Source organism: Schistocerca piceifrons, chromosome 2 (genome assembly GCF_021461385.2).
Source record: "Schistocerca piceifrons isolate TAMUIC-IGC-003096 chromosome 2, iqSchPice1.1, whole genome shotgun sequence".
In the NCBI taxonomy this organism is placed as follows: Eukaryota; Metazoa; Arthropoda; class Insecta; order Orthoptera; family Acrididae; genus Schistocerca; species Schistocerca piceifrons.
Genome location: NC_060139.1, coordinates 251860226 through 251878990, shown reverse-complemented (window position 1 = coordinate 251878990; position 18765 = coordinate 251860226).

Below are 18765 nucleotides of genomic sequence, written 5' to 3'. Positions count from 1 at the left end.
TTGGGTTTTCATCTTTCTGTTCACTGTTCCAGCGGACCGGTCGGCCCGCTATTAAAAGTGTGGCGGTGACTTCGTAAGCCGTTTCTACAGCGAATAGTTTGTCGCTACGAACAGCGCCACAAAAGTACTTGTGCCTGATTTCCTTATCCTGAAGTTTCTCCACTCTTATCCTCCTACATATGGACCTGACCTCCTGCACTTTCGGCCTCACAATCCCAATTTCACTGCAGATTAAATAATGATCAGTGTCATCAAAGAATCCCCTGAATACACGTGTGTCCCTCACAGCCTTCCTGAATTCCTGATCTGTTATTATATAGTCAATGACAGATTTGGTTCCCCTGCCTTCCCAAGTATACCGGTGAATGTTCTTATGTTTAAAAAGGGAGTTTGTGATTACTAATGGCAAAGAGGTAATAAATTTAAACGTCATGCACAATGTGGCAGTTTTTCACCAATCTCAGTGTTTGTGACGTCATATCTCCGCAACTATGTGTGGTATCATGATATAATTTTTAGATGCATTTAGCGGAATATGTGGGTATTGTTTAGGAAATGTATTGTGAATGGTGTTAGAAGCACAGACGCAATAAATTTGAACGTCATGCGTGATGCAGCAGTTTTTACATATCTCCTCAACCATGATAGGTAGGTGGTTCTTATCCCCTGCTGCGATTGTTGTTTGACAGAAAGTTATGTGTGTAGCAAATTTGGTTGAAATCGGTCCTGTGTTTTAGGAGGAGATGTGGAACATACATACATACACATACATAATTTTTTGTAATGAGAGAGAGAGAGAGAGAGAGAGGGAGAGAGAGAGAGAGAGAGAGAGAGAGAGAGAGAGAGATAGATACAAAACGCAGCATGTCATTCTCAATGGAGAGAAGTCTTCAAGTAAGAGTGATTTCAGCTGTGCCGCAGGGGAGTGTCGTAGGACCGTTGCTATTCACAATATACATAAATGACCTTGCGGATGACATCGGAAGTTCACTGAGGCTTTTTGCGGATGATGCTGTGGTATATCGAGAGGTTGTAACAATGGAAAATTGTACTGAAATGCAGGAGGATCTGCAGCGAATTGACGCATGGTGCAGGGAATGGCAATTGAATCTCAATGTAGACAAGTGTAATGTGCTGCGAATACATAGAAAGAAAGATCGCATATCATTTAGCTACAATATAGCAGGTAAGCAACTAGAAGCAGTTAATTCCATAAATTATCTGGGAGTAGGCATTAGGAGTGATTTAAAATGGAATGATCATATAAAGTTGATCGTCGGTAAAGCAGATGCCAGATTGAGATTCATTGAAAGGATCCCATGGAAATGCAATCCGAAAACAAAGGAAGTAGGTTACAGAACGCTTGTTCACCCACTGCTTGAATACTGCTCAGTAGTGTGGGATCCGTACCAGATAGGGTTGATAGAAGAGATAGAGAATATCCAATGGAGAGCAGCGCGCTTCGTTACAGGATCATTTAGTAATCGCGAAAGCGTTACGGAGACGATAGATAATCTCCAGTGGAAGACTCTGCAGGAGAGACGCTCAGTAGCTCGGTACGGGCTTTTGTTGAAGTTTCGAGAACATACCTTCACCGAGGAGTCAAGCAGTATATTGCTCCCTCCTACGTATATCTCGCGAAGAGACCATGAGGATAAAATCAGAGAGATTAGAGCTCACACAGAAGCATACCGACAATCCCTCTTTCCACGAACAGTACGAGACTGGAATAGAAGGGAGAACAGATAGAGGTACTCAAGGTACCCTCCGCCGCACACTGTCAGGTGGCTTTGCGGAGTATGGATGTAGATGTAGATGTAGACAGAGAGAGAGACAGACAGAGAGAGAGAGAGAGAGAGAGAGAGAGAGGGGGGGGGGGAGGGAGTGAGGGAGGGGGGGAGGACAGAAAAAAGATGGAAATGGTCTTACAAATATTCACGAATTTGCCGTGTATTTCTTTTACGAAACTCGAAACAGATTTATCTCTTTAATGCCTCATCAGAGTAGTAACAGTTGTAAACCTGGACTCTTCTTACTTGACAATATGAAGTAAATACACAGTAAATTTTGTTTTAACGTACCTATATTATCAGTGCTATAGGTGAAAAGCTTAAATGACTGTAGATAAGTTGATTTTTTAAGAGACTTGTGAAATGTTACAGATATGTCGTTAGCAGATAGTATTATTTTCTTGTGCGTTAGCTCCTTCTCAGTTAAGGCAGTGGTTTGTCGTGGCCTGTTGCAGCTTGTGAATGCGTCCTACTCGTGCTACGCGCTGTTTCGCCAGGTCAACAGCCGCTAAGGAGCCCCGCCACAGCCAACATTACTATCAACGCTAGACTCAAGAGCGACAGAAGGCAACAACAGCGAATGTTGTCAGTTCATCTGCATCAAAACTAGCGGTGTAGAAAAAATTGAGAGTGTGAATTAATCTGATGGCAGCATTCCTGATTTGTTCGAGTAGAGCATTCTTATCCTGTGTTCCTTGACTGTTCTATGTTGCTTTAGTATGAATTCTCTGGATAGACATAGAAGTCAGTCAGTGTTATCCTGAACGTGAAACATTTCAGCTTTATTCATAAGAAAATAAACTCTGTACCACAAACATGTGATGCTGCATGTCTTAAACTGACTACTGCTGTGTTAAACCATCCAAATGTGTAAGGTGACCTGATAATCCTAAATCTTATTTACATAAATAAAAGAGCAAGCTAAAACGAGCAAAGTTATTATATTCGTCAGCAAGACAACCCAAAACCATGGGGCAAGCCAATTTAATTCATGATTTGAGGCACTGAATGTACCAACTTTTCAAACATTAATGACCCATTAAACTATGATGAGTTCCTTTCCATAACTTTTTGTATTACCAAAAGAACTTAAAATTAGAGGAATCGTCTTACCTGAGTCCATGATAACAATGGAAAGAAATACTGTGTGAGAAGCACTTTATTTTCGTGATTAGAGGCCTCAGATTTAAATGCGTTTTATTTCTGCCCTACTGGGACCATACACTGAGGTGTCTTCAAGATTTTTAAAGGTTAGAGAATTACTTGAAATAAACACTCAAGTGCAACAACAGAAACTTTCATGTATAAAAAGACACTGAACAATAAATTAGTCAGCCTCACAAAACATAAGGCTAATACCACTTAACAGAGTCTTCAGCTGTGATAGTGGCCTTAATTTAGCGAGAAAGATAGTCTAAAAGTTTCTTCAGATGTGTCATGTCCTGCAGAAGCCAATCATTGATAGGTCCAATAGATACATTGTGTTATCAAGATTTTGATCTCTACGTTTAACTTTATGTTTCCACTGTGTGATTGCAACCAATGACACACATTTTGTACTAAGATGAAATTAATACCTTAAAATTTCATCACTGTAAAGTTTGGCTGGGTCTAAGAAATAATTAGGAAGCGTAACCACCCTCGTTCCATATCTACACGAATGTGTATTACCACTGTTCATCAACGTGCCATGCAGTCTCCACTGTGTGACAGCTTTATTTGGCATTGCCAATAGAATATGTCAAACGTTTTGCACTGCAAGGTAAAGTTAATACCCTAGCATGGAGTCAATATATAATGTCTAGTTGACTTTGATATCAGCTTTACCCGAACTCAGACGAGTTTTTGTCAGAAAAATTGCTACATTTAGGAGCAATAACACATTATATTAGCAGGGCAATTTAGCCTCCACCTACTGATGCTGTAATTGAAGCTGAAGTCTTACGTAGAGAATTACTCTGTTGGACTAGATTCCTTCTATGTTACGAACTGATCAAAAATTGAGTAAGGTGACGACGCAGGGAAACATGGTTTTTGCAGTGATGCAATAGCAAACATGTCTGCCAATGGCTCCACTTTCCCAGAGGTTTTCGTTATTGGTACGAGCAATCGTAGTTTGAAGTGTGTATATACAGCATTCGCTGGTGGTAGTCATTCCGATTTTACTGCTGTGCTAAATGCGTTCCAAGTGTGGGGAAATGTACGAATGAGTGGTGAGCTAGCACAAGATGTTGTCAATGCCACTGTTGCGAGAAATGTTTTTGTGTATATTGGTTTATTTAATACATAGTACATAGATCGACTTCAGCTCGTCAAATAAACTATAATTTATTTCATTGTTGTCAATAAGTGAGCTATATGTACTTTGATAAGTAATATATACAATTTAGATATAGAAATGTTTAATTTTAAGGTCCATTGTGCTTGCACAGTGTGGTAAAATAATCAAACTTTGGTGAGCGTCAGTGTGTCTTAACCTGTAAATTTTATCAGTGGTGGCAATACGCAAGCTATGTGTATTTTTTAAATCTTACACAACAGTCAAGTTAAGAAATGCCACGTGCGTTTTGCGCTCAAAATATTATTTATTTTGGCAAGAAATTTTATTTTGGTGCAAAAATGGAATTTTTGTTCACTATCAGAGCTCGGTGGTGCAAAGATATATTGAAGAATCAACTCTCTGTGTGAAAGCTTGTGTCACTATTATCTTTAGCCATGTACATTTGCATTGTGGAGTTATATTTGGGCATTACCAAAATATGTAGGCAAATGTTACAGTTCATAAAGACCTCACCAAAATGCCTTCTTCCCTTATAAAATGGTGGTTGGTCAGTTCGTTTGTCTTTTGTTATGTTGTTTGTATTTTATTTCTCTTATTTTTCAGCGTTATGATCAGATTTTGATATTATTTAGTACCTGACTATCGAAATATAGTTTGTAGACGTTTTAGAGAGCATTGCCACCATAGTTTCAATTGACAAATGTCACAATGTTCCTCGAAATCTTGTTACTGTGCGAAACCTGGAGTAGCTCTAGATCGAATGTAAGAAGAAGCAATATCAGCCAGTCTATCTCACTGATTATATTCATCTACTGTTTCCCCCGTAAAATGATGCTTACTGACATATTACTGAAAAGTTCTACAATTTTTTGACATATGATTTAGACATGGGTATACCGTAAGCTACATTCTGAAAGTCGTCTGTTATTATTGTCGACTTCCCTGATTTACGTTTCACATATCTGTTATACGCAAGCAGTTGTCTATTGTAATACATGCAACCACTAATCGATTACCCGTGCAGTAACTAATGTTCTGATACACTGGTTTATCTTAACTAAAGTCTTTGAGGTAAGCGGGAATCAGCCTATGAAACCGCCAAGCAGCGGTGAAGAGAGTGTGACGTGCAAGTATGATTCACACAGTACTTTACTTGTTTGTTCTGAATCCCTTCAGTGGTATAATCAGAAAGAAAGCTGCTGTGAAATGTGTGCACAAGGAAGAACAGATTATGCATAGTTGCAGCTAGCGTAGGTATTAGTCGCCATACTGAGAGAATTGTGAACTGCATTTTCTTTACCAAGGGGCGGCATAAACCACGCAATACTGCCAAAAGTTGTGAGCTTAGTGAGCCATATTGAAATATATAGTTCTTGGTCGAATCAGGGCGTGATGATTACAGTGTTTAAATTGCAGTTTTTAGTTCACATTGACTAGGCTAATTTTTTGTATGTGGTATATCGATTCATACCTCAAACGAGTACAGAAGTTCTTATTCAACTGATGTTTTCATGCTTTTTGATGGTTTCAAGGATAATTTGTAATTAAAATATTTGTCCAATAGTGGTGAACGCACCATGTTGTTCATATAACGCTAACTGCATGTAAACCAACGTTCATTGGATTTTAATAATCAGAGATTAACATCAAATCTTCAGTCTCTATTTGCTCATTCCATCATCAAATTAAATGGCGTTATATACGCATTTATGTCTCATGTAGCAATGCCTTGTGGCTTCAGCATGATAGTTACTTTGATGAGAGTCATTTGTCACATAGTACAAACAGTTACAGAAGAACAGCTGATTTGCATTATTCAAGTAGATTGTTTCAATGCTCCAGAAGGTAAGTATACTTTGATACCTGCTGACCAGCAGTTACTATCCCATGTACTCATACAACGATGCATGGAAATACTGTACAAATGCTGTATAAATACGAAAATAAATCCTTGTGGTGTTCAGAATTATTGTTGATAGCAAAGATAGTAAAGGTAATCTGGAAGTTGTTTAGGGAATCAAATGTTAGATTAATTTACGAGAAGTTTGTTCATTAAATAGTGATGAATTATTTGAGATGCCAAAATAAATCTTTTGTGCTTAGTACATGTGACGCCGCTGCGTTATCCCTGAAGAGCTGTGATATCACATCATGGTTTTTTTTTAACTCACTATTCACGTAATAAACTGGACATCATTATCAGGACAGTCTTGTGTGGAACTCTACGTCTGCTATCTTAAACATTTTAGATACAGACACACAATTCCTTATATATTTTGACGGGCGTTTTAAATGCGAAAACAATATTGGGGGGGGGGGGGGGCTTGGTAGTTGGTATCTTCTCCCTAAAATGCTGCTAGTTCACATTTGTTATTGTACATACTCTTTAGGCCTAGGATGTCATTAATTCCATTCTTTCAATGCTGACAGTAATTCAGACTGGTTGGTTGTTTGTTTACTTGTTAGCTTACCGTAATATTTTAGCCAACATGCTTTTATGTAGTTGTTGACTTAGTCACTCTCATTTTGGTACATCATTTAGACCAAAAAAGGAATGTCACCTACCTCCTTATGATGTTACTTTTTAGCCACAAACAGTGTAGTCGGAAATTTGCGTTACGGACTTCTAGGACTTGTAGTGGGGAGTGAGTACATCGTATTTTGAATAGGAACCCAGCTATGAACACTTGCTCAGTAGGGGAGATGTGTTTCACATTAGCGAAGATGAAAGTATGGTCATAACTCCTCAGGTATGCAATTTAGATCCCACGTTTATTGGGCATTTTTTCTTATTTTTGTCCACACTACCACCACTGAAAGTTACCAACCCTACGCTCTTCGCAAAACAAGCGGTTTTCGTTTATAACTTTCGATTCGTTAGTTTCCGGTACAAGGATCCTTACTTCAAATTAACACATTTATCGTTCTCCATCATCCTAGAAGGTGTGTAACATCATCACCGAATCACCCCGTGTATACGTACATTTTCAGACACCCGCGCCTATAACTTTGACGCTCTGTAGTCTCGTTGGATGACGTTTCCGGACATGGGTTCCTGTTCAAAATACGATGTACTCACTCTCCTCTACAAGTCCTAGAAGTCTAGAAGTCTGTAACGGGAATTTCCGACCACCCTGTACAGGGTGTCCCATTTATCTTGACCACCGTAAATAACTGTTTGTCCAGATGCATATTAGAAAATGTTAAAGCAAATGTTCTTTAGCCGCCAGGTGGACATCAATCTGCATGAATGCCTTCGTTGTAGCTTTGCTTTTTACAGCTATGAACAGCGGTATGATTTTTTAAATGGCACCCTGAATATTTTATTCGATAATTCATTTCCTCTCCTAAAGACCTATTCAAAAATGTATCAGAGTGTACTATTCACTGAAACACAACGTTAATAATTACATAACACAACACTGACGCTTAGTGCAGGTACTCGGGGTAATGGAACACATCCACGTGCTGACGTTGACAGAGGACAAATGTAAACATAAGTAGAATGCACACCCGTCATTCCGTCAACCATCGTCAGTTGAAGAGTTGTGTGAGTAGAATGTACACCAACGAAGAGAAGGTAGAAATGCTACTCAGCTATGGGGATGTAAGTTAGAAGAACAGTATTTGCAATACTGTTTTCTTATGCACGGGTACATTTAGTACAGTAGTTTAGTCCTTTTAAATACTGTTGTGTAGAGTAGGCATACAGTAAAGGCTGTCCTTCATACAAAATGCATCGACACAACGTTTCTTTTATTGCTGTTGTTGAAGGTAGGCGAAATGCTACGCAGGCAGCGGAACTGTACAGAAAGCGATATCCTGACAAGAACCCACCTTCCCGACGGATGATTTCTCGCCTTGTAGCGACGCTTCAGGAAGCGGGAAGTTTCAACCCACGAGAACGCAATCGACGTAGCACTCGCACAGACGATGCTGACGAAGTTACTGTTCTCGCTTCCGTTGCTGTGAATCCACATGTGAGCACACGACAGCTTGAAGACGAGATTGGCATTCCTAAACCCAGTGTACATCGTATTCTTACACGTCACTGGTTCCATCGTTACCATGTATACCTTCATCAAGAATTGCATGTGAATGATTTCCAGAATCGTGTACAGTTCTGTCAGTGGGCACAGCAGCATATCGTTGCCAACCCGAACTTCTTCTCCAATGTTCTATTTACCGATGAATGTTCCTTCTCAAAAAAAGGGCAGGTAAACACAAGGAACATGCATTATTGGTCCAGAGATAACCCACGATGGCTTAGACAGGTGGAACATCAGCGTCAATGGAGAGTTAACGTCTGGTGTGGGATGCTTGGTACTACAATTATTCGCCCTTATTTCATCAATGGTAGTCTAAACGGCACAGCATATGCCAAATTTCTCAGACGAATTCTTCCTCCTCTTCTGAATGAAGTGCCGCTAAGAACCAGAGTGCTTATGTGGTATCAACACGATGGATATCCAGCACATAATGCCTTGCGTGCACGTCGTGTTCTGAACCGAAAGTATCCTGCCAGATGGACTGGTCGAGGAGGAACAGTTACTTGGTCTTCTAGGTCTCCTATTTAAATACTCTGGCCTTTTTTCTTTGGTGATGCATTAAAGATGATGTCTATCGCGATACTCGAACAACTTCAGAGGACATGCAGGGACGTATGCGAAATTGTAATTCTCTTCAGCAGGCAACACCGGAGGCAGTAAATAATTCTGAAACTTTCTGGCAGATTAAAACTGTGTGCCGGACCGAGACCCGAACTCGGGACCTTTGCCTTTCGCGGGCAAGTGCTCCTGAAAGAGTGCTAGTTCTGCAAGGTTCTCAGGAGAGCTTCTGTAAAGTTTGGAAGGTAGGAGACGAGGTACTGGCAGAAGTAAAGCTGTGAGGACGGGGCGTGAGTAGTGCTTGGGTAGCTCAGTTGGTAGAGCACTTGCCCACGAAAGGGAAAGGTCCCGAGTTCAAGTCTCGGTCCGGCACACAGTTTTAATCTGCCAGGAGGTTTCATATCAGCGGACACTCCGCTACAGAGCGAAAATCTCATTCTGCAGTAAATAATTCTTTCATTCAACGAGTGCACCAGTATATAGGTGTCCAGGGTCACCACTTTGAGCAGCTTCGAATGTTCTACTCATGGGCAACGGTACAGGAGAGTCAAAGTCAATTTTGTGTTATGTTTTTACTTGGCTTTCATTTGTTTTGTGACAACTCCAGCAAGTGGACGAGTTTATGGTCTCGGACTCAAAGTCAATGTTGTGTTATGTAATTATGTAATAATGTTGTGTTTCGGTGAATGGTACACTGTGATACATTTTTGAATAGAGATTTAGGAGAAGAAATGAAATACGGAATAAAAAATACTGGATGCCATTTAAAAAAGTCATACCGCTGTTCATATCTTTGAAAAAAACAATGCTACAACGAAGAAAATTGATGTCCCCCTGACGGCTAAAGAACATTTGCTTGAAATATTTTGTAATTTTCATCTGGACAAACAGCTATTTAGGGTGGTCAAGATAAATGAGACATCAAGATAAATGAGACACCCTGGAATTTGGATGCGAAATATTTAATTTTAGGATTCACTGTACCTTAGACCAAGTATGGTACAGAGATCGAACTATGGAAATTCGCAAGTGCTGCTTAACCTACGAGTTCATGGCATTCTCTCTCTCTCTCTCACTCTCTCTCTCTTTCTCTCTCTCTCTCTCTCTCTCTCTCTCTCTCTCTCTCTCTCTCTCTGTGTGTGTGTGTGTGTGTGTGTTTTGTCGGCGAATGGAAGATATGTAAGTTACACTCTTTACGTAATTTCTTTACAAATAATTCAAGTCGTTTGGATACTTTCGAACATGGCACCAAAAAATTGAAATCTTTTGGATACTTCTGAACTTACCTGGGGCTAAACTGTGATTGGTTGTTTCGTTTTAATGGTCTGTAAAGTAATTGGATGTGAGCGGCTGTTGGGTTTTAATGGCTGCATCCATTTCAAGAAGCGAGTTGTGGCTGCTGGGATCGTGAATGAAATAGGTAAGGTGAGTGGCTTATCACGTATTGATGACGATGTCATGTGTGTGATTGGTAGCCCTGCCTCTGCATGTTGGTAACTCACATCTTCAGCCTACTTTTTTTTTTCTTTTCAAGGTTGGCGAAGGACCCTGTTTGGTTCCTAATGCCTTATTGCTCTTCTAGTCATTCTCATAAGTATATTAATACCTTTAAACCATTCTTTTAATCTCTTCATGGGAGGTGTACTCTCAGATCTTGGGATGCTGTCACATGCTTTTTCCAGACCCACAAACGCCATGTGCATTTCCCTGTTACTTGGTCTAACCTTTTCTAAGGCAGTGGATGATACCCAGATATGATCTAGCATGCTTGCCGTCACTTTGTTCCTCTGAGAAACTGATCACATTCTGTTCAATCTTTTTTTGGGGATAGTAGAGAAAAGTTTTTCTACTGAAGATATTGCACTAAATCCTTTGCAATTTGAACAAGACTTCTTGCCTCCTTTTTAGAGATCTTAACAAAAACCATGTACCACTCTGTAGAAATATCCTCCCTTTATTCAAAAGAAACCACATGGTCTTAAGTCAGGAGATTGTGAGGCAAGCTTAATGGTCCATCACGACCAATCCTTCGTCCTGGAAACGTCGCATCGAGTTAGTCGCTAAGACTACGCCATGTTGCTGGAAATACCCTGCAAGGCTGGTTTCTAGTGATAGTTCATCAGTGGTGTTCTGCTGCAACATATGTAAATAGACGTCCGAAGTTACTGTTCGAATAATGCGCAATTACGCCAGCAGACATTCACTTTGGGGGAGTCACGTTCATGCTCCCGAATGATTCGTGGGTTTTCGGTGGCCGAGAAAATCGTGTTAAGTCGATTCACAAATCCACTTGTGTGAAAAGCGCCTTCATCGCCGAATGCCATTACAATCAGAACATCTTGCCGGATATTCATCATTTCAGCTAAAATCTAACAGAATTCCACCGGTCAATGTTAAACCTTGGGTGACTTGGATGTAGCATGGTCTCATCCCAAGGCCGTTTTTCGAGATGCTCCATACTATTGTTTGAGGAATTCCTGTTTCTAAACTGCTTTTCGAAGGACTCTGTAACACGGTTTCCCGTACAACAGCTATGTTTTGTTCACATTCCCCTGATCTTGGATGATCTGCATTGCCTCGATAGTTGTTAGCTACCGATTCAGTATCCACAACCTTCTTGAAGACGAGGTACACCTTTAAACGGCTTGGTGGCTCACGTGAAAATCGCTGTCTAAGCTTTTCACGGACACTTCCATCAGGCCTGCTGCGTATCTTCTTTGCACCAGTGTTAATTACTCAACCACTCTGTCAACTAAAAACAGAAGAGATTGAAGACGTTACAATGATCAGCTGTGCAATAACTAGAAATACGATACATGATACAATACATTTCAATATATTATTAATACCTTCTACGTGTTATGTCCTTTTCAGAGTCAACTTAATTTTGACTAACCCTGTGTCTTCTTATTCTATTTACAAATGACAGCATTTAGTTTATGTGTGCTGTAGTCTTCTTCTGAAACCACAAAAAACAGTGAAAAAACGAGATTTTTTTCCAAATGTGAAAAATTATTCCAAGGTACAACATGATGATAACCCATGAACAAATATTCTGTTGAAATTTAAGTGTTTCAATCAAGAAAATCTTGTCAATGTCGTATTAAATTGCCTGTGATTAAATTATTACTCTACTAGACACCAAAAATCAGTATGTGAGATCAAATTAAGAAAAAGTATCATCAAAAACAAGTTACAAGCTAAAAACGTTTTGAATAGTAGCTGTTTCAAACTGAAACAAATTTCCATTTTCAAGACAGGAATAATTTTTAGGTTACTGAAGAAACACTACTCATTGAAAGTATCACATGCCACGTCGTAGAAGACCTCTTTCTGTTTCAAGGTACAGGAGATTTCCACCAAATAACGTCTTATGGAATAATTTTCTGGGGTAACTCATCACTTAGAAAGATCTTATTGCACAATAGCGTGCAGTAAGAATAATGTGTAGTCTTCACTCATGGTCGTCGTGTAGGTGTCTCTTCATGGAGTTAGGCATTTTAACTGCGCTGTCACATCACATCTATTGATTAATGAAGAACAGCGAAGTCTATATCTACAACACTAGAAGAAAAAAACTGACCTTTATTACCCACTATAAAAGCTGTGAAATGTTCAGAAACGAGTTCAGTATGAATATTTGCTCAATAACATTAAATCACTGACAGGCAGCAAAGCAAATTACAAATCTAACCTATAATCATTTCTCCTGGACAACTCTGTCTGTTCAATGGACGATTTTCTAATTAAAAACTGCTAGTTTGTTTTTAAGTGTAGTTGCATGAGTAGGACGTAACAATAATGTGCTCTGTAATGTTAACGATGTTCTTGTGTACATATCATGAAAACTTATTCGTTCCACATCATTTCGACAAAAGAATCATTCATAGAATCTATGAAACCTGTAACTAACTATCTAACCTACGAAGTATGACTCAACCGTCCACACGTTGTGTAACTAGTTTTAGAAATATACGGGATTTTAGTCACCATAAAATTCCACAATAACTTTAACGTATTATACACCTTTTAAATATGAAGAACACGTAATATTTACAAACGCTATACGAAACGTCACATCCTGTCTAATAAAAACAATAACAGTAGAAAATGCTGGTTTCTAGAGTGCATTCCTTCATGCGACTCGTACACCAGCCAGGGAACAGCAATGTTCCTCGCTATTCTAGCCTTCAGGTGCAACTCTTATTAACAGCACTATAGTTCCGACTTCACATTCTGTTATGATTTTCAACTCATTTGGTGCTATCGGACGTTGTCAGAAAAGTGATGCACAGAATATACCCCCGTTTTGAAAGGGGCCTTCAATAAGTTACGCAACACATTTTTTTCTGAAAGAAGGTTGGTTTTATTCAGGACTTCAGTACAGTACATTATTCTCCGCTCTTTTGGCTACAAAACCCCATTTTTCAACAAAACGCCCGTTCAATGCGACCGTCTTACTGGGAGGGTCTCTATGCCCACATGGTACCACTCTACTGTTGGGCGTCGGAGCCAACGTATTGCCTCATCAATAACCTCACCATCAGCCACGTACTGCTTCCGGCGGAGCTCCTGTTTCATTGGGCCAAATAGACGGAAGACGGAAGGTGCAAGCTCCAGGCTGTAGGGTGGATGAAGAAGAACAGTCCGATGGAGTTTTATGAGCTTCTCTCGGGTGCGTAAACGTGTGTGAGGCCTTGGGTTGTCATAGAAAATGATAAGTTCATTTGCATTTTTTTGGCGACGAACACGCTTAATCGTTCCTTCAGTTTCCAACATTTGTGTGCGGCCAGCCGTCACGCGGGAGATCGGACAAGTTTACGCGATGATGATAGATACTTGGTCCAACGACTCGCCGTGCTTTTGTTCACTGCCTGCGCCTCTGAATACCTGTGGTGATCTGGTTTTCCGCCAAAAGAAACTCAATGATAGTTCTCTGCTTCGAACGCACCTCCATTACAGAGGCCATTTAGAAGGCTCTGTTTAGTGCCGCCATCTATCGGAACATTATGAAACTATAGGGGCTGAAGCGGGAATATTCCACGGCGTCCCACGACAAATTCTGCACCATTTTTCAACAGAAATTGACAAGGAAAAAATGTGTTGTACTGCTTGTTGAGTGCCCCTCGTGCTATTAGTAAGCTATTTAACCCCTTAATCGTAATACACATACTTTTAAAATGTCAAGAAAAAGTAGAATAAAAGTGCTTTAGTGTTTTCAGTTAACAAATCTTATCACTATTTTTAATCATCTGGATGATCTTTAGTTGTAAATATGCAGTCAGTGGGTATAACAACGGAGGACCCATTTGATTTAATTAATGCAGTTAAGTGCTGTTTTGTTTCAATTTTATATTGGGTTCTTTGAACCTCAGAGGATAGAACAATCAGAGCCGTAAGTGCAGATGGAAAACTTAAAATAAAGAAACGATAACATATAAGGAACACGATGTCTGTCCTTCATATGCGCCAAGTTAATTTCCTGTAACCCTGACCTACCTAAACAATCAATTTAGGGAGCACGATCCCATGGGGCAAACTGTCGCGTTTAATCGATGAGGCAATTTCCATGTGACGTAAGACAATTTATGAAATGCAAAGAATATTGCATGGCTGAGATATCCGTAATGTTGTCTGCTTCACTAAACCTCGTTGAGTCCAATAGAAGACAACGTTTCTTTAACCGTAACTCGTCCTGTCAGATCCAGCGGTAACTGGAGTCACGGAAACATCAAAATAGATGCTTCTGATTTTGTCACATAATTATCGAATATTTTTTGAATGTTTTAGTGTTCAGGTAGTCCTATATATGCCATTCTGTTCTCCGCCTATCGAATCCATCTCTGAGATTAAAGTTCGGTTTTAACCCACGGCTATCGAGAACGCACATCACAAGCTCTTTATTGTCCTACATCAGCATTCCGCATTACTCTCTTCAGGGAATGTCTTGAGAAAAGTTTGACGATTAAACACGTTCTGATGTACTTTTCGAAATGTAAGTACTATGTCAACGTAAATGACATGGATCAGTAAACATTTCTTACTGGCGCTCCGAACTTTTACTACTCCCCACACAAATTCGCAAATGTTTAATTAGATGAGGAAAGTCTTATGTTGTGAGGGGGCAGTTATTTAATATGGAGATTCTTATCTGTGTTGGTTTGGAGAAAATGTTTTCGATGAGTCTATGAGAAATGGACAGGCATTCTGTAACATCGATAGCATATAATCTTTGAAGTGGCCCAAAAACCAGAATCGTTACTTAGTGTACATAAATGCTACTAAGAGACTAACAATGAGACGAAAATACGTTATCTTGATTTATTTCATTTATTCACGTCGACGGACATCCTTGTCAAGCGCTCATCACACCAGATAACAAAAAACAATTTTCTGAGTTTGAAAAATCGTAATAGAGGTACTGTTTGGTTTGCAATAAAGAGACAAACAAATTTCAATTTCTAATATTAACTTTAAAAGGAAGGAGTACTTAATAATTTATTCTTTCGTTGCCATTACTTACCCGAATTCATTCATGAAAGTTAAGAAACAGATACAGTTCAAATTCGTACAGCGAGAAATGTACCTAGAATCAGACACCTTGGCTATGCAGCCCTGATGAAGAATATACAGGGTGAGTCACTAACTATTGGCACCTAGAACCGAACGTACCATAGTAGCTGAAAAGTTTGTGGAACAAAAGTTGCATGGGACAACGGGGGCCATAATACGAGGGTTGTTTTTTAAGTAAGGGCCGTTCTCGCGTATAGTCCCGTAGTTCGCGCGGACGCCGCAACAAGCCACCGCGCCACTTGCCGGCATCCTTCCCGTTCACACTGATGCAAGTTGCAGCTCTGTAGCTGACGTGTACGCATCGCTGTGCTACTTTATAATGTTTACGATTATTGAATCGCCTGCCGCGTGTGAGATACGGTCAGTGATACGTTTTTTGACCGCGAGAAGCCTATCAGCTGCAGAAATTCATCGTCAGTTAACAGAAGTTTATGGCTTGAATGCAATGAGTGAAGGTAAAGTGCGTCAATGGGTTAGAGAGTTTAAAAATGGCCGTCAAAACGTCCATGACGAAGAACGCTCAGGCCGGCCCTCTGTGATCACTGATGATTTGGTGGCTGCAGTCGAAACAAAGATTCGTGAGGACAGAAGATTCACAATTTCCACTCTTTCTTTGGAATTTCCACAAGTTTCAAGATCGGTTTTGTACAAAATTGTGTCTTAAAACCTAAACTTTAAGAAACTGTGCTCTCGGTGGGTACCCAGACTCCTCAAAGAGGACCACAAAGGGAAGAGAGTTGCCACTTCATTGGACTTTTTGATTCGTTACGAGGAAGAAGGGGATGACATGTTGAGTCAAATTGTCACCGGAGATGAAACATGGGTATCCCATATCACTCCCGAAAGCAAGCGACAATCGATGGAATGGCAACACACAACCTCACCCGTCAAGGTCAAAGCCAAACAGACGCTGTCAAAGCGCAAGATTATGGCAACTGTGTTCTGGGACCGGCGCGGTGTTTTGCTAATGGACTTTATGCCACGAGGAACGACAATCAACTCAGATGCCTACTGTGCGCAACTCTAAAGAAGCTCCGCAGAGGAATTCAAAACAAAAGGCGCGGCATGCTGACAAAAGGAGTTTTGCTCCTGCACGATAACGCTAGGCCTCACACCTCTCAAAAGACTCGGGATTTGATTGATTCTTTTGGCTGGGAAGTTTTGGACCATGCACCATACAGCCCCGACCTTGCTCCTAGCGATTTTCACCTTTTCCGGTACCTGAAACACCATCTTGGCGGGCAGCGCTTCAACGACGACGATGAAGTGAAAGCGGCCATGAACTCTTGGCTGTCGGAGCAGGCGGCCGAATTCTTTGAAGAGGGAATTAAAAACTTAGTTGTACGGAATGACAAGTGTTTAAATAAACAAGGCAACTATGTAGAAAAATAGGTAAAAGTGTGTAGAATCAGAAAATAAAAGTTTTTTTTACAAAAGTATTTGTATCTTTTTAAAAAAATAAAAACGGCCCTTACTCAAAAAACAACCCTCGTACGACGTTGGTTTTTTGTTGCTAGGGTGGGGTCGGTCACGTCAGAGATATCAAGGTCAACTTTTTTTATGGAATGCTATAGTTTGTTATTTATTTTCTGATAGCGGCTATCGAAACGAATCCAATTATGTGTAACAGTAAAGCCTTTGAAGGTCAACGAAGGTCACAAAGGTGGAATGAACGTCCATTTGCAGAAGATGTTCAAAGTGATGGCCATTGGTGTCAGTGCAGTGCTGCAATCTTCTTATCATGGATTGAGTGGTATTCCTTATCACTTTGGCACTTATCGAAGCACATGCTATGGCAATTCTCTCTCTTATATCGTGCAAATAATAAATATTCGCCGAATACGGCGTATCCACTAACGTGTCATTGACATGTAAACACCATTCGACGGTTTCGCAATACAACACTAATAGGAACGGTAAGACTAGTATCGTCGAATCAAGCGAATGTGAATGATGGATTCCTTCGAAGAACAAATAGATATGCTTCTCGTTTACGGAGAATGCCAACGAAATTCAGTGAGAGCTAGAGACCTACACACTGAAAGATATCCTCAACGTACTCATCCTACACGTCGTACATTTAAATATGAGCAACTGGATCCATGACGCATCGGAAGCATATCCGGAAAAGGAAAGTTACTAACGAGGAAACAGAAATTGGTACTCTTGCCACTGTGGTTGGAGACCCCTGTGTTAGTTCGCGTCAAATCGCAAGGGAATTTGACAAGAGACAGAGTAGTGTTGTTTTTGTTCTGCATCGCGATAAATATCATCCTTACAATATCAGTGTCCACCAAGAATTTACTGGTACCGATTGTATGCGTCGCACTGAATTCTGCCGATGGGCTCGACTTCAGATTTAGAGGGATGACACATTTATTAATTTGATTTCATTTACTGACGAGGCTACATTCACGAACCATGGAAATGTTAATTTGCATAACATGCATTATAGGGCAACTGAAAATCCATGTTGGCTGCGGCAAGCTGAACATCAAAAGCCATGGTTGGTGAATGTATGGTGTGGGATTCTGGAGGACAGAATTATAGGCACCTATTTCATCGAAGGAAATCTTAATGGCAGGAAGTACACCACATTCCTGCAAGAAACATTAGGTCTATTATTGGAACAAATACATTTAGGATCAAGGAACAGAAGTATCAAAACGATTGGTGTCCGGCATATTTTTCGCTGATGACTAGAAATGAGTTGCAGAGACAATTCCCAAATCGTTGGATTTGACACGGAGGAGATGTGTCGTGGCCGACTCGTCCGCCAGATTTCACGTCTCTGGATTCCTTCTTGTGGGGATTCGTAAAAGACATTGTTTATAAAGACGTTCCAACTACACCTGAAGATATGCAAGAGAAAATTGTCAGAGCATGTGCTTCGATAAGTGCCAAAGTGATAAGGAATACCACTAAGCATTGATACCAATTGTTATCACTTCGAACACCTTCTGTAAATGGACGTTCATGCCACGTTTGGGACCTTCGTTGACCTTCAAAGAAGTTGCTGTTACTTCCTCTCGATAGACGCTATCAGAAAATAAGTACCAAACTATAGCATCCCATTAAAAAAAAACTAAGTTGATCTTCATATCTCTGAAGCGACCCCACCAATCAACAAAGAACCAACGTCATGTTATGGCCCCCGTTGTTCCATGCAACTTTTGTCCCACAAACTTTTCAGCTCCTATCATACTTTACTTAGAATGAAACACCTTGGCTAATGAAGCCCTGGTGAAGTATCTACAGTGTGAGTCACTGACCATTGGCACCTAGAACCGAAGGTCAACGAAGGTCACAAAGGTGAAATGAACGTCCGTTTACAGAAGGTGTTCAAAGTGATGACCACTGGTATCAATACAATGCTGCAATCTTCTTATCATGGATTGAGTGGTATTCCTTATTACTTTGGCACGTATCGAAGCACGTGCTATGACAATTCCCTTTCGTATATCGTGCAAATAATAAATATTCGCCGAATATGGGGTATTCATCTAACGTGCCA